This window comes from Rattus rattus, chromosome 1 (genome assembly GCF_011064425.1).
Source record: "Rattus rattus isolate New Zealand chromosome 1, Rrattus_CSIRO_v1, whole genome shotgun sequence".
Classification (NCBI taxonomy): Eukaryota; Metazoa; Chordata; class Mammalia; order Rodentia; family Muridae; genus Rattus; species Rattus rattus.
In genome coordinates this window covers 255,696,264-255,710,571 of record NC_046154.1, presented here as the reverse complement: position 1 = coordinate 255,710,571, position 14,308 = coordinate 255,696,264, and the positions used below count along the sequence as shown (strand labels likewise).

Genomic DNA, 14,308 nt, shown 5'->3' with positions numbered 1-14,308 from the left:
AGTGTGACTGAGGGAGGCAAGTGACATCAACTCCAGGCCCACACAAATACCACTGTACACATCCTCACACACGGGTGGCCATACATAAAGACATGCACACATGAGCGCCACCCCCTCCAATAACCCAGATACTCCAAAGAGGAAAAAGCAGTGAAAACAGTTTATAATGCAAAACCATTTTAAAAACAAACCAATTACACACTGCTAGGTTGCCTCACGAGAAACAGGTACAGGGCCACACTCTGCATAACACCAACAGAGCACAGCACCGCCAGGCCTCACTCCCATCTGATGTCAGAGGATGCACACAGCTCCCAGGAACGCTTCATGGAACATTTCTATTTGTTAATGTTGGATATTTACATTTAAATTGAACAAACCAGCACCCATGTGTCCGGCTCATTGAGCAGAACCAGCGGCTGGAATGACCACCTCGCTGGGCACCTGGACAGCCAGCACCCGGCCCACCAGGGAGCCAATGAGAAACGGCAAATGTGCTGACAGTGCAGCACTGAAGTGCTAAGAATGCAGTCACCGTGTGAGAAGTGACATGTGACTGCTCTCAGTGATGTGGGTGGGGCTCATGCAGATTGGAGGCAGGAGAGGAGGGGCAGATTTGGTGAGGGAGCTTTTGTGACAGGGACCTGGAATAGAAGCATAGCTAATACTTAGGAGCTACATGACGTCTACAGTGTGTGGTCTCTCTGGTTATGGGTCTCATCATCTGTGAGATAAGAATTAGCATCCCACCTTCTAAGACTATTCTGAGACTCAGACAGGACAGAAGCCAGCAGCAGAAGGTAAGGCTTTCAGATGCAATGTGGGCAAGGCAAATGCAGCCCTCAAACCTAAGAGAGCACTCAGAAGTAGCATGGAGCACTGGGGAGAGGACAGGGAAGAATGCCCACTCCCTCTCAGCCAACAGGGAGCAGGTTCTGCAGCTTCACAGATGGTGGGGCACCCAGTCTGCCTGCACCCAAGAGCAGCAAGTGTCTGCAGTCAGCAGGCAACAGAGCAGAGTGAGAAGCATCAGCCCTTGATGCCCTTCAGAGCATGCCAATAGCACTCAGGGAACCTCAGCGCCTGATAGATGAATGTCCAGGAAGATAGAAAAGATTAAGGACAAATGCTGGCTAGCAGAAGTCCTCAAGGCCAAGCTACCACTGGAGCTTAGTATTAACAAAGGCTACAAGTTATATAGGTGTCTATCTGCAGCAGGAAGAGCAAGGCATGCTGGGACATCTCTCCGAGACAAACTGCAGTGAGGGCCTCTATATTTGCAGCTTACTTTTATGCGAGGGTTAGACCAAGAAGAGCGGTGCCTACCAACCTCAAGAGGGCCAGGCAAGGCTAGGCCTGCCATTCCACAGACTTAAGGCAGCAGCAAAAACAGAAACTGGGAACATGGTGGGAACTGCCAAGGGCCTTAGGATGGATTCCTAAGATTTGGAAGGCCAGATCTCTGACAGGCTTGTGCATGCTCATAGAAATGAGCTCTCAGAAGGAGCAGCTATTGGGCTCAGTCTCATGTTTAGAACTTCAGGCCCCAAGGAGCTGTATCCATCCCAGAGAGCCAAGCATCCTGATAGCTGAGATGGAGCAGAAACCACAGTCAGAACTAACTGGGTTCTAACATACCTGACCTAGACTCCAGAGAATCAAATAACCCTATTAAAAATAGGGTACAGAGCTAAACAAAGAATTCTTAACTGAGGAATATAGAATGGTGGAGAAGCACCTAAAGAAAGGTTCAACATCCTTAGTCATCAGAGAAATGCAAATCAAAACAACCCTGAGATTCCACCTCACACCAGTCACAATGGCTAAGATCAAAAACTCCAATGACAGCAGATGCTAGTGAGGATGTGGAGAAAGAGGAACACTCCTGCATTGTTAGTGGGATTGCAAGCTGGTACAACCACTCTGGATATCAGTCTGTTGGTTCCTCAGAAAACCGAACATAGTACTACCTGTCGACCCAGATATACCACCCCTGGGCATATACCCTGATAGTGCTCCAACATACAACAAAGACACATGCTCTACTATGTTCATAGCAACCTTATTTATAATAGCCAGAAGCTGGAAAGAACCCAGATGCCCTTCAACAGAGGAATGGATACAGAAAATGTGGTACATCAACACAATGGAGTACTACTCAGCTATCAAAAACAATGACTTCATGAAATTCATAGGCAAATGGATGGAACTAGAAAAATATCATCCTGAGTGAGGTATACCCAATCACATAAAAAAATACACATGGCATGCACTCACTGATAAGTGGATATTAGCCTAAAGGCTAGAATTACCCAAAATACAATCCACAAACCACATGAAGCTCAAGAAGAAGGACAACCAAAGTACAGATGCTTCAGTCCTTCTTAAAAGGGGGAAGAAAAATATTCATAGGAGGAGGCATAGAGACAAAGTAAGGAACAGAAACTAAAGGAATGGCCATTCGGAGCCTGCCCACCTGGGGATCCAGCACACACACACACACACACACACACACACACACACACACACACACACACACACACACACACAGAGCCACCAAACCCAGACACTATCGCTGATGCCAAAAAAAGTGCATGCTGACAGGAGCCTGATATAGCTGTCTCCTAAGAGGCTCAGCCAGAGCATGACAAATACAGAGGTGAAAGCTACCAGCCAACCATCGAACTGAGAATGGAGTCCCCATTGGAGGAGTTAGAGAAAGGACTGAAGGAGCTGAAGGAGCTTGCAACCCCATAAGAACAACAATACCATGGGGCTGGGGATTTAGCTCAGTGGTAGAGCGCTTACCTAGGAAGCGCAAGGCCCTGGGTTCGGTCCCCAGCTCCGAAAAAAGAACCAAAAAAAAAAAAAAAAACAACAATACCAACCAACCAGAGCTCCCAGGGACTAAACCACCATCCAAAGACTACACATGGACAGACCCATGGCTTCAGCTGCATATGTAGCAGAGGATGGCCTTGTTGGGCATCAATGGGAGGAGAAACCCTAGGTTCTGCCGAGGCTGGACCCCCCAGTATAGGGGAATGTCAGGGCAGGGAGGCAGGAAGGGGTGGGTGATTGGGGGGGGGGTTAACATTTGAAATGTAAATAAAAATATCCAAAAGAAACGAAAAGAAAAAAGAAAATTTGGTTCTAGCCTACAGCTCTTCAGAGTCATTGTCTTTGGACCTGAGCTTGCCAAGTATGATTTGAGAGACTTGATGTGTCCTAGGAGGCTAGCAGAAGGTTACTGCTCCAGTCTGTGGGTACATGTTTGCATGGAGGAATTTTTTTTTTAAAGATTTATTCATTTATTATATATAAGTACACTGTAGCTGTCTTCAGATACACCAGAAGAGGGCATCGGATCTCTTTACAGATGGTTGTGAGCCACCATGTGGTTGCTGGGAATTGAACTCATGACCTCTGGAAGAGCAGTCGGGTGCTCTTAACCACTGAGCCATCTCTCCAGCCCCTTTGTGGAGGAATTTATGAACAGTCCCAACAGACAGATGAGAGATGACCTAAGGGTGGTTTTTCAGCCTCTGGGTCAGGAAGCCTTACTGACCAATTACTATGTTCTAATCTGACAAACCTCACTGAAGCTGACAATCCTCCCTGCACAGCTGACTAGGGCTACCCCAATTACAGCTGAAGGAACTAGGGGTGGCATATCCCCTAACTTCCACCCTCACCTCGGGTATGCTTCACATGGTGAGAGCTCCACCCCCACCCAGGAGACTAACCGCTGCTCTATGGGAGACAGAGGCCTGTGGGCTCTACGGCTTGCCCGGCCCTGGCTTATCAACACTGCCTGGAGACGGAGTGTATTTAGCCAGCCACGTGGCTTCCACATTAGAAAGCCACTGTGCAGCAGGAGTGGCAGCCACTGTGCAGCAGGAGTGGCAGCCACTGTGCAGCAGGATTGACACCCTCCTTTGCTTCCATCTGCCGCTGCCTTGTTTTATTTCTCAGTTTGTTCAAAGCTCAGAAAGGGAAACTGATTTTTCAGAATCCAAACACTGAGGCAAGAACGATACCATTCTATAAGAGGAAATAGGAGAAAGAGGGAGGGGTTCTATTTTGCAAAGGCCTTCAAGGCTAATGAGAAGGCCTTGGCATTCCAGAGACAGGAGAGAAAAGCAGCAGCATTCTGACTGGTCCAACACTGGACAGGAGAGAAAAGCCCACCTTAATGGAGGTCAGGGCGGTCCAGCTGGGGATGGCCCCATGTCTATGTCTAGGTTGACTCTATGGCTTGAAATCTGTCAAGTCCAGATTCCACAGAGCTCTAGTAGCAGCTCTAAAGTCTATACAGAGTGCTCCAAGATGGCAGCCGTAAAGCTGAGGGCTGCAGAGCTGGGCTGCAGAGCTGCCTCAGAGAAGGGACAGCCTGTTGTGTGTCCTGCTGACCACCAGCCTACACTAACAAAGACAGACACACCAGGCCAGGACTTGTCTTTAGGGCCACCCTGTTGAATTAATTATCACTCAACAGCCTGCGCGAGCTCTCGCTTTCTCTCTCTCTCTCTCTCTCTCTCTCTCTCTCTCTCTCTCTCTCTCTCTCTCTGTCTGTCTCTCTCTCTCTGTCTCAAAGATCTGGTATGGGACATGCCACACTTAGAAATTACCTGCTGTGCCAATCTAGGGACAAAACATGTAGATGCCACACAGCACAGCACAGAGGGGAAGACCACAGTGAGTGCTGGCCCTGGGGTATAGTATAGGGCCTGGCTGGGAACACCACTGTGAGGATGTGAGACCTAGGCTGCATGAGATAAGGTTCTAAGTAGAGCTATAGGTGGTGAGCAGGGCACAGAGGGTCCCCAAGGTCCTTAGGGGAGCATGGCATATTCAGGAAAGGAGAAGTGTGGAGCAAGGCAAGAGATGGGAGGAGGCCATTCTGAAGGAGTTACAAGCAGAAGGTGAGAAAGCACAGCTACCCAATGACGTCAGCCAGGGGAAAGGGCAGCTGTCTACTGTCATGGCTACAAGATTTGAATTGTGGTAAGATCCCTGACTGTGCTATGTAGAAATAACAGAGTGGGACCACAGAGGGTGAGGGCTATCAGCTACAAGACAAGAGCCATAATGGAGACAAAATGATGACAGAGCTTCCCACCGAGGACGCAGTCAACCCAAACTGTCCCAACTGCTTCCCACTGACCTGGTCTGACTGGGTTTTTGAAGTTGAATGCAGGATTTTACATTTATTCCCATTAGCGTGCTCACTTGATTGGTTCTGGGTTGGTATTCCAAGCAGCTGAACTCATTCTGAATCGTGATTATGTCATCCATCACATTAGCTGTCCCTCCAAGCTTAGACGCACTGGTTAAAGCGATACCCCTGAATGTCTCCATTACAGCCTCTGAGAAGAGGCGGGAAGGACGAGGACAAGGACGGGGTTGTGGCAAGCCTCTCAGAGTACAGTCAGCACAGACCAGCCACTGAAAACACATGGTGCCTTGCCTAACTCCTTGTTTCCCATCTGCTAGCTCAACTTCCTCCTGCTTCTCACCTATCAAAGACAGGCAGTATGACCCCTCACAAGGGCGTAGGGTGAGCAATTGTATCCAGTGGGACCTACCACAGTCCCGACCCCAAGTACATTCCCAACCTCACTGTCCCCAGCTTGCTGATCACAGGACAGTGTCTAACACTGAGGAAGGGGTTCTGAGAGACACCGCAGGGCCGCAGCTCTCTTCAATCAGCCACGGAAGAAACATGCCCCAGGCTCATTTTCAGACAAGGGTCAAGCAGCAGCACAGCAACAACACTGAGGGCAGGATCCAGTCAGACAGTGCAGAGAGGTCAGAACAGAGCCGCTGCTGGATAGAGGACAAAGTAACAAGATGAGCAAAGCCAGTGTGGAGAGCACACCCTGCCAACCATGTGACATTCTGGAAAAGACAAAACCATGGGAGACCAGGTTCTGGTAGAAGGCGAGGTGGATGAACAGGTGGCACCCGTGTGTCTACTAAGGACTAATGGACAGCACATGTTGTTAGGCATCTGCCAGACCCATAGTCTACAACATTAATTAAACTATGAGTTTCAGTTGTCATGACTCACTGACAGTGCCCTGTCAGTCACAAGTGTGTTACGTTAATGCAGGCGTTCTTCAGAACAGGGCAAGTGTGGCTGAGGGGAGGGAGATTACATAGGAACGGTCAGGGTTATGATTTATCTGAAGCTGCTCTAAAACAGCCATTAAAAGGAAGTTTGAAAAGGAAGCAAAAAATAAGATTTTATCACTAGATGCCAGGCAGTGGTGGTACACACCTTTATTCCTGGCACTTGGAAGGCAGAATCAGGTAGATATATGGTTCAAGGCAACCAGAGCTATATAGTGAGACCCTGCCGGAAAGAAAGAAAGAAAGAGAGAGAGGGGGGGGAGGGAAGGACAGAGGGAGGGAGGGAAGGAGGGAGGGAGGGAGAGTAAAGGAAAGAAAGAAAAAAGGCAAGAGGACGAGCACTTTCAACAACACATACACAGTACAGAGAGAGAGGAGAGAAGAGGCCCCAATAAAGCAGATGCAAGTGTTTGGTGCCATCAGACAAGAAGGGACTCATGATGGGACCTTGACAAGAAGCAAGCCGCATCACAACAGGAGACCCCTGTGACATACCAATCTGCCAAAACAGCACAGTGGTCCTCGGATGCACAGCTAGCACTAAGATCTGGGTTATGTGGTAAAGTCTAGCATAACCAAAGAACAAGGCACACCAACTACAGCTGGAAGTCTCAAAGGCCTCAGCAACCCAAAGAAGGCCGACAGCACCGGAGGACGGCAGACTGGGTTAGCACATCAGGCAGTGTGACCTGGCAATGACACAAATCTCGCCCACAAAGAGGAACACACATTCTCTCTGCTTGGAGTGTGAACCTGGACTTCCAGAACTTCAGAGAAAGGCAGCTCTCACCCCTCATCAAAGCAGCTTCTTTTCTCAGCAGACAGAAACAATACAAAAGGATACAACCAGCTAAAGTGTCCAAAACAACTGACTGTGGTGAGCCCGGTCCCACCCATACATCTACAACACAACTCTGCCCCCAAGGCTCAGGGAACACTGCTGAAGCAGATGTTCAAAGATTGCAAGAGCCAGTGGACCAGGAAAGACTTCTACAAGATCGTGTCTTCCACATGACAGTGAAGCTACCCTCCTGAAAGCCTAACATCATGGCTTCCCCAAAGATCAGCATCCTGACTGGCTAACCAATCCCAAGCAGTCAGCTCTAAAAACATATGCATGTAAGCAAAACTAAATGGACTCATACACATATACAGTAGTAGTAGTAGTAGTAGTAGTAATAATAATAATAATAATAATAATGATAAATAATGAACAAGAGGTCATAAATTTGAAAAGGACTGATGGGGAAACATGTGGGGGGCCCTAAGGGAGAGGAGAGAGTAAAATAATGTTGACAGAGAGATGCATACATATACATATATACATATATATATACACATACACCTACATATATATAAATATATATATATATATTACATATATTTACAGCTATACACGCATTCACATACACACATGGCTCCGGAAATCAATCAGTCAATTGGCTGGCTCATTTTCAAAGGTCCTTGGAGCCAATTTGGAAGAGACGCAGGCAGACATGAGCAGACATCACAGAGTCTGCTGTGCCTGCTGCTCTAGCTCTCTCTCCTCCCAGCTACTGCTGCTCTCTGTGAAGCAGCTCCACAAACTAGAAGCATGGAGTAGAGAATTCCTGACAGTCAAACTTGGGGTGAATAAGGCTTTGGCACTCACTGGTGACCAAGCATTACGTTCTCTCAGCCTGGATAAACAGATGAACAGTCCACAGTCTACCCTGACTGAAAGAACCCTTGACCCAAAGTTCTGTGAACACAAACAGCAAAAGAGAGCAATGTGATGTGTAGAAAAGAATGGACGATAATCTTTGTCAGCTATAAAACATATATTGCTATCTAGATGTTATCATATATACAGTAGAGAAAAATACCAACAGCGATATACTATGTAAGGTAGTGTTGAAAACCCCCAATTAAGCTGGGTGGTGGTGTGCATGCCTTTAATCCCAGGAGTTTGGGAGGAACAGGCAGGCAGATCTACAAAGTGATTTCCAGGACAGTTAGTGCTGTTACACAGAGAAACCCCATGGGGGAAGGGAAGAAAAGAAAAGAAAAGGCAAGCCTCCAATCAGAAATAAACAACATATGAACAAAAACCCACACAATGAAAACTACAAAATATTGATAAAGTTTAAACTTAAAAACTAAACCATGTTCATGAACTCTATGCTGCAAATATCAACTCTAAGAAAACACAACTAATAGCTTCACAACTGTCCCACTGAAAATCCCATCAGACTTGTTCTGTTTTTAAGAAAATAGCAGATTAACAATAAACTATATGCAAAAAACCAAACATCTTCAAGACAAGTTCTTTAAAGAGCAAAGTTGAAGAAATGCTTCAGTATTTACAAAAGGAAGAGCTACATAATGAAGGCCCAGCAGTCCTACAATAGACAAGAACCAAATCCAGAAACAGACCCTTAGACAGTTAAGATTCAGAAGACACACTGAAGCAATCTAATGCAGAAGAACAAAACTGTTCTCAACAAACAGCATCGTAGTCACTACACAGTCCACAGAGAAACACCAACACGCGTGAACACACACACATACACACACACACACACACACACACACACACACACACACACACCTCCCCCATAGCATATGCAACATTCAGGCTGCAGACCCACAAGGAAAAAATGAGATGTGATGGTTAGGGTTGGCTAACATGATAGAATCTAGGATCGTCTTCGAGACGATCCTCTGGGCACCTGTGAGGGACTATCTAAGTGGAGGTTGGCCTCTGACCATGTCTGTGAGGTATTAATGATGTTGATATGTGAGGGCACACCTCAACTGTGGGCAAGCCCACACCCCGGGCAGGGATCTTATCTGTATAACATAGACAATGCGTTCATCATCCTCTGCTTTCTAACTGTGACTGTGACGTGACCGGCCAGCTCATGCTCCTGCAGCTGGGATGTCCCCACCATGATCAACTATGAACCAGAATAAGCCCTGCCTCCTTCATGTTGCTTTTGCTGGGACATTTTATTACAGCAATGGAAAAAGAAAGTACTACATCTATGGCCTTTAAAAAAGAAGCATAAGGCATTCTGTGAGTTGGCAAAGGATTTTTAGTCATGACAGAAAATAATAACACACCCTGAAATGGTTCTATCAAAAGTAAGAGATTTCCGTTCATTAGAAGGCACTGTCTGGAGATACGCTGATATGCCATGGTGAGGGGAGAGTGCTCTCCGGATACACGTGCTGACAAAGGATCGCTATGACACACAAGTGGGGGCAAGGAGGAAGTACAGTGTGGAAGAAATAGTAGCATTCCAAGTTAGATGGGAAGGATTAACAACAGCAAAACCACCTGACCCTCCTTCCACACCGAGACCCAGCCACTCCTGGTAAGGAATCAAGAGAAGTGGGTTTGTCAGTGAGATGGCATGGGCTGGGTATTCACAGAAACTCCAGAGCAGCCAGCATGGAGATACACTGGCTTTTCTCAGCAGGTCAGCTGACTGACATACTCAGGCAATGGGGAGTTTGGTGACTTAAAGGAATACCCCTTTTGTTCAGGCAAAAATGTAAATTTTTATCTTTTTTTAAAGATTTTAAATTAATATTTTTTATTTTGTTTGTAACTTGCTTACAGTTCATTCTTAAAGAATCTTAGTAGCCCAGTTATGGGATGATTTTGTCTGTCTAATACACCTCCATTTTACTGACCAAGACTCTAAAATCACATTGGACTCTTGAAGACACAAGCCAGCCTCAGCAAGTATCCACACGAGGCCCATGGTTCCCTTCTGTAAGCGGACATGTGCCCCACCCACTCACTCCCAAGTCAGTAAGGTTTCCTCCAGGCTCCTCTCCTCACTGTCTGCAGAGGCCAGGGCAGAGCCTCCTGTCCAAGCACAGTGGTCCTCCCTTGCTCCCCTTCCTTTGAACTGAGTAAGCAGGAGTTAGTCTCTGGGACAGACAGTCTGAAGTCCAAGCTGTTGGAGCTCATTCCTGAGGGTCACCACAGCCCACTTGAAGGTCACCTCCCATGCTAGGTCAATGCCCATTCAGGCACCAGCCTTCTCTGGTGGCCTTCTCGCCAGCCAAGTTCCAGGATAACGGAGCTACTTTCCCTCCCATTCCTATTCTGCCAGGGCCACCAACCAGTTCTCAGATTGAATAATTCTTCCCCAAGGAAAAGGAAATGTAAATGACTAATTATAAAAGGCAACGGTTCTTTTCTCCTCAAAGAAGCTGTCCTGCTAAGTAATGAGTCCAAGAGTAATAGTATGACTTCAGGGTAGGCAGGCACGGAGCCGTAATTCAGCAGTAATGGCCAGCCGACAAACCCCGGCCTGAGTGCTGTTAGGGAAATGAACAGACTGGCTGGAGCACAAGAATAATCCCCCAGGAGCCGGAGAGGCACTGGCAGCCCAGAACTCCTAACTACCCAGACCTTGGACTCCATGACAGCAAAGGGCTCAGACTCCATAGGGGTCCATCACCAACCTGCACCCTAGGAGCACTGACATTCAAACCAGCTTCATCAGGCCTGAGGCCAGCTACCTGCCTTCGTGCAATCCTTTGTTAAGAACTATCCAGCCAGCAGAATCTGTTGATATACATTCCCACAGTCTACGCCAGAAGCCATCCCACAGAGGAAGCATTAGACACCAAGAGCAGCATTGACAGATAACCTGTGTGTCAGAAACAGCTGAGGCAGGAGGATCACAAGACCCAGGTTAGCATGGGCTATACAGAAAGACCTGTTTTAAAAGAGAAATAGAAAACTGTAGAATAAATGGAAAAAACTAGGCCAAGTCAGTTCTTTTTAAACTCTACACCTCTTGCTGGCCTGGAAGTGTACTGAGGGGCAGAAACAACGGTCCCTGCATAGGCTTCAAATACCAATATACTGCAGGTCTCACCTCATATCCTCGATGGCCACAGGGAGCCAAGCCAGAGAAACTCATGTGCAGTGGAGTTGCAAACTGGGCCTGTGTGACCAAGAGATCAAGGCACCCAGAAAATACTCAGAGATGCCTGCAGACCAGGGGAAGGAAGGGAACAACACAAGATTTCACAGAGGACCTGCCATCTGCACAACCCACCACTAGGGGAAGAAACCCAGGAACTCTGCCCCCATCATTGATGACTGCATCAAAGCTTTAAAATCTGCGTCAGAGGAGGCACAGGCTCTATGGCAGCCACTGGGTCTGGATGCCAGAGCTAGCAAGTGCCTCACCACCAAGCACTTTCCTTTCAGCCTCATCCCACCAGAGTCACAGACAGGGTCTCCTCCTGGGTGCAAGTGTCTGCTGACTGACAGTGTTCCTTCCAGGGATGGCGATAAGATCCCACCAGGCACTACTAGCATCTATTGCCTCCACACAAAGGTGCAGCCCAAGCTGGTCTCAAACCCATGACCCTCAGGCCTTGGCCTCTTCAGCATTTCCTACCAGCATGGGCCATGTCAACCTGAACAATATGGTGGGTCCACACAGAGGGCCTGAGCACAGTTCAAACACTCCTCTAAGCCTGTGGAACGCTCCCAGGCTGTGAGCCATACAGTCCCTGAGCAGCTCCTAGGGCAGCCATTGTCACATGCATCCCATGTGAGCTATAAGAGTAAGTTTGCTCTCTGGCTACCTCAGGACTCAAGGTGTCCACTGGCTGAGCCTAAGGCTGCAGTACAAATGCTCCCCGTCTTAGGAACCCTTCAAGATTTTCACTCGCAAGTATTAATTACGCACAGCAATGGTTTGGTTCTATTTTCATCACCTCACGCCCTGCCTCCTCCCAGCTACGCTCCTTATACGTTCATGGTTTGGGTTTGATTGGGTTTTTTGAGACAGACTCTCACTGTATAGCCTGACTGGCCTGGAACTTACTATGTAGATCAGGCTGGCCCAGAACTCTGCTTCCCAAGAGCAGAGATTAAACGTATATGTCACCATGTCCAACTTTCACGTTTTGCTTCTGTGTTTTAATATGGGGGATAACCACATAGACCAAAAAGGATATGGGGTCCCCTAGAGCTAGAGTTGCAGGTGCTGTGACCTACCTGAGTGGTTCCCTGGAAAGCCTTTAATCAGGGAGCCATATCTCTCCCCCGACAGAATGAATTCTTATCCTTTTGCCCTGACTCCTGAGGGGTGGCTGAGCAGCAGCCGGACCATAAGGGTCTAAAATTTCAATCTGCTGCAATCTAGCCGGAGGCATCTGGGACGGCTAGGACAATGGCGTTAATGGTTGCACTCCCCCCACCCTTTCTTCCCTTCTGTTCCATTGTGTTTGGCGTGACTATCTTAGACAGGGCACAGCTGGCTCTCGGGTTTTCAATCCAGTCTACTTCAGCAGTGTCTTTTTTTCAAAATGTCAAGCATATCTTCCCGCTTTCTCCAGCCTCTGCTGTTTCTGGGGCTGTTTCTTACCTACCTCCATCTCCATCTCTAGTCTGTAGTCACCACCTACCCTCCCTCTGCGTGTCCCTCATAGCTGCGTTCCGCACCTCCCACCTCACATCTATATGGTTTGCACTTTGTCGTCCCCCCCCCACCCCCGATTCATCTTTATTTATGGACTCTAAGCAACAAGGGTCAAGATTCCAAGGCTAAGGTGAGTGTGGTACCCACACTGTAACTTCACAAATAAAACAAACAAAGCACAAGTCCAAACTTCTCAGTCGTCATCTTCCTACTGCTATCTTCCCTCCAGCCATTCTCTCCTCTGGGTTCGCTCCACCCCTTCTCCTCAGACCCCTTAAGTCCACTAACCCTCTCCTCGGCTGTGTCTACTGGGTTGCAGGATATAATGACTGGAATTCTAGCTGCCAAAAGTTCCAGTTAGTTTGCTCAAAGTCTTCAGAGTTGTATTCTGGTTGCAGACTGTGCCTCCTCCCTTCACGTTTTAATTTAACATTTTAGTTAAACCTAGGCATATCATACTCCCTCCAGTCAATGTACTAGGGCTCCCATTCCTGTCAACAGTGATACTGGATCTTCCTACCACACAGGCTCCCTGTCTGCTCTGTTGTTGGGAGTATTTCCTAAGGCCCTGGTGTATAGAGAAAAATATATAGTTCTTACTCTAACACCAGGAGCATGCTTGGCAAGGCCAGTCAGTAATAGCTTGGGGCTAGGGTCTTGGAGGACCTGCAACTTCAGATACCGAAACTCAACTCTTATCCCCTTAAGGACTGTGGCTGTCAGTCCCAAGGCTGCTGTGAGCTCCGTCTATGAGGAACTTGAGATATCCTGTGTTCTCCTTGTGCAACACTGCTTGATTAGCTTCCATGCCATTGTATGATAGCTTTCTACTGATTCAGTCCCATTTTCCCCCTGCACACAGTATATAAGATGATGTGCTTCCTAATAAGTAGGCTTGGAATAAGCCCTCAGTTTGTGCAAGATCACCTGATCCCAAACGTTCCTATCTTCTTTATTTTCTCATCCCCTGGTCCTCTCTGCCAGGACTCTGATCCAGATCACTCTGTACTTTCTCTGGGCTCACGAGACTGCCATGTGCCTAGATTAAGAAAGCATGAGTCTCATTCAGAGTCTTCGATGACCAGCCAGTCAACTGTTGGGGTTCCTGAGACCCTTTCAAGTTGTCTGTTAGAACAAAGCTGGTTTTAAAACAATACGGGGACACAAATCCACTGTGCTGACATTTGTACTGAAACACACAGCATGAGTGAGTAGACACCAGCAGGTGAGCAACAATCTGGGCAGCAGCACCAAGCCTTGCTGGTGGTCAGTGCAGTCCCAAAGCTCTGGGACTTCAATCCAAAGGCAGCCCCACTGAAGAGCGCCCTCATGAAGTAGGAATCTAACTGCTACAGTAAACTTAAATCTACCTGGGTGGTGGTTGCTCGCACTTTTAATCCGAGCACACAGGATGCAGAGGCGGACTACTATCAGTTCAAGGCTGTCTTGGTCTACAAGAGTTCCAGAACAGCCAAGGCTACACAGGCAGACCTTGTCTCAAAAAAGATTTTTAATTAAGTCTAATTTTACTACTGGGAGTACTCAAGCTCTGTCTGGAAGAAGCACCTCTTCCAACGTTTTGAGGCAGGATGGAGGGCAAGCTAAGCCCTGTATATGGAGACAGCTAAGCTACCCTCCAGGAAAGCGCCACACAGCTCCTGCAGCTGTGAACTACACAGGATGCCCTCTCCACTTCCACAGATAAGCTGGCTATGCAATGTGGGACCTTA

General features: G+C 47.6%; 1 protein-coding gene across 2 annotated transcripts in view; it reads right to left on the bottom strand.

Annotated features, from left to right (window-relative positions):
• Tbc1d22a (TBC1 domain family member 22A) overlaps nucleotides 1-14,308 on the bottom strand; it is a 291,146-nt gene that overhangs the window by 133,633 nt on the left and 143,205 nt on the right. The window lies entirely within an intron of this gene.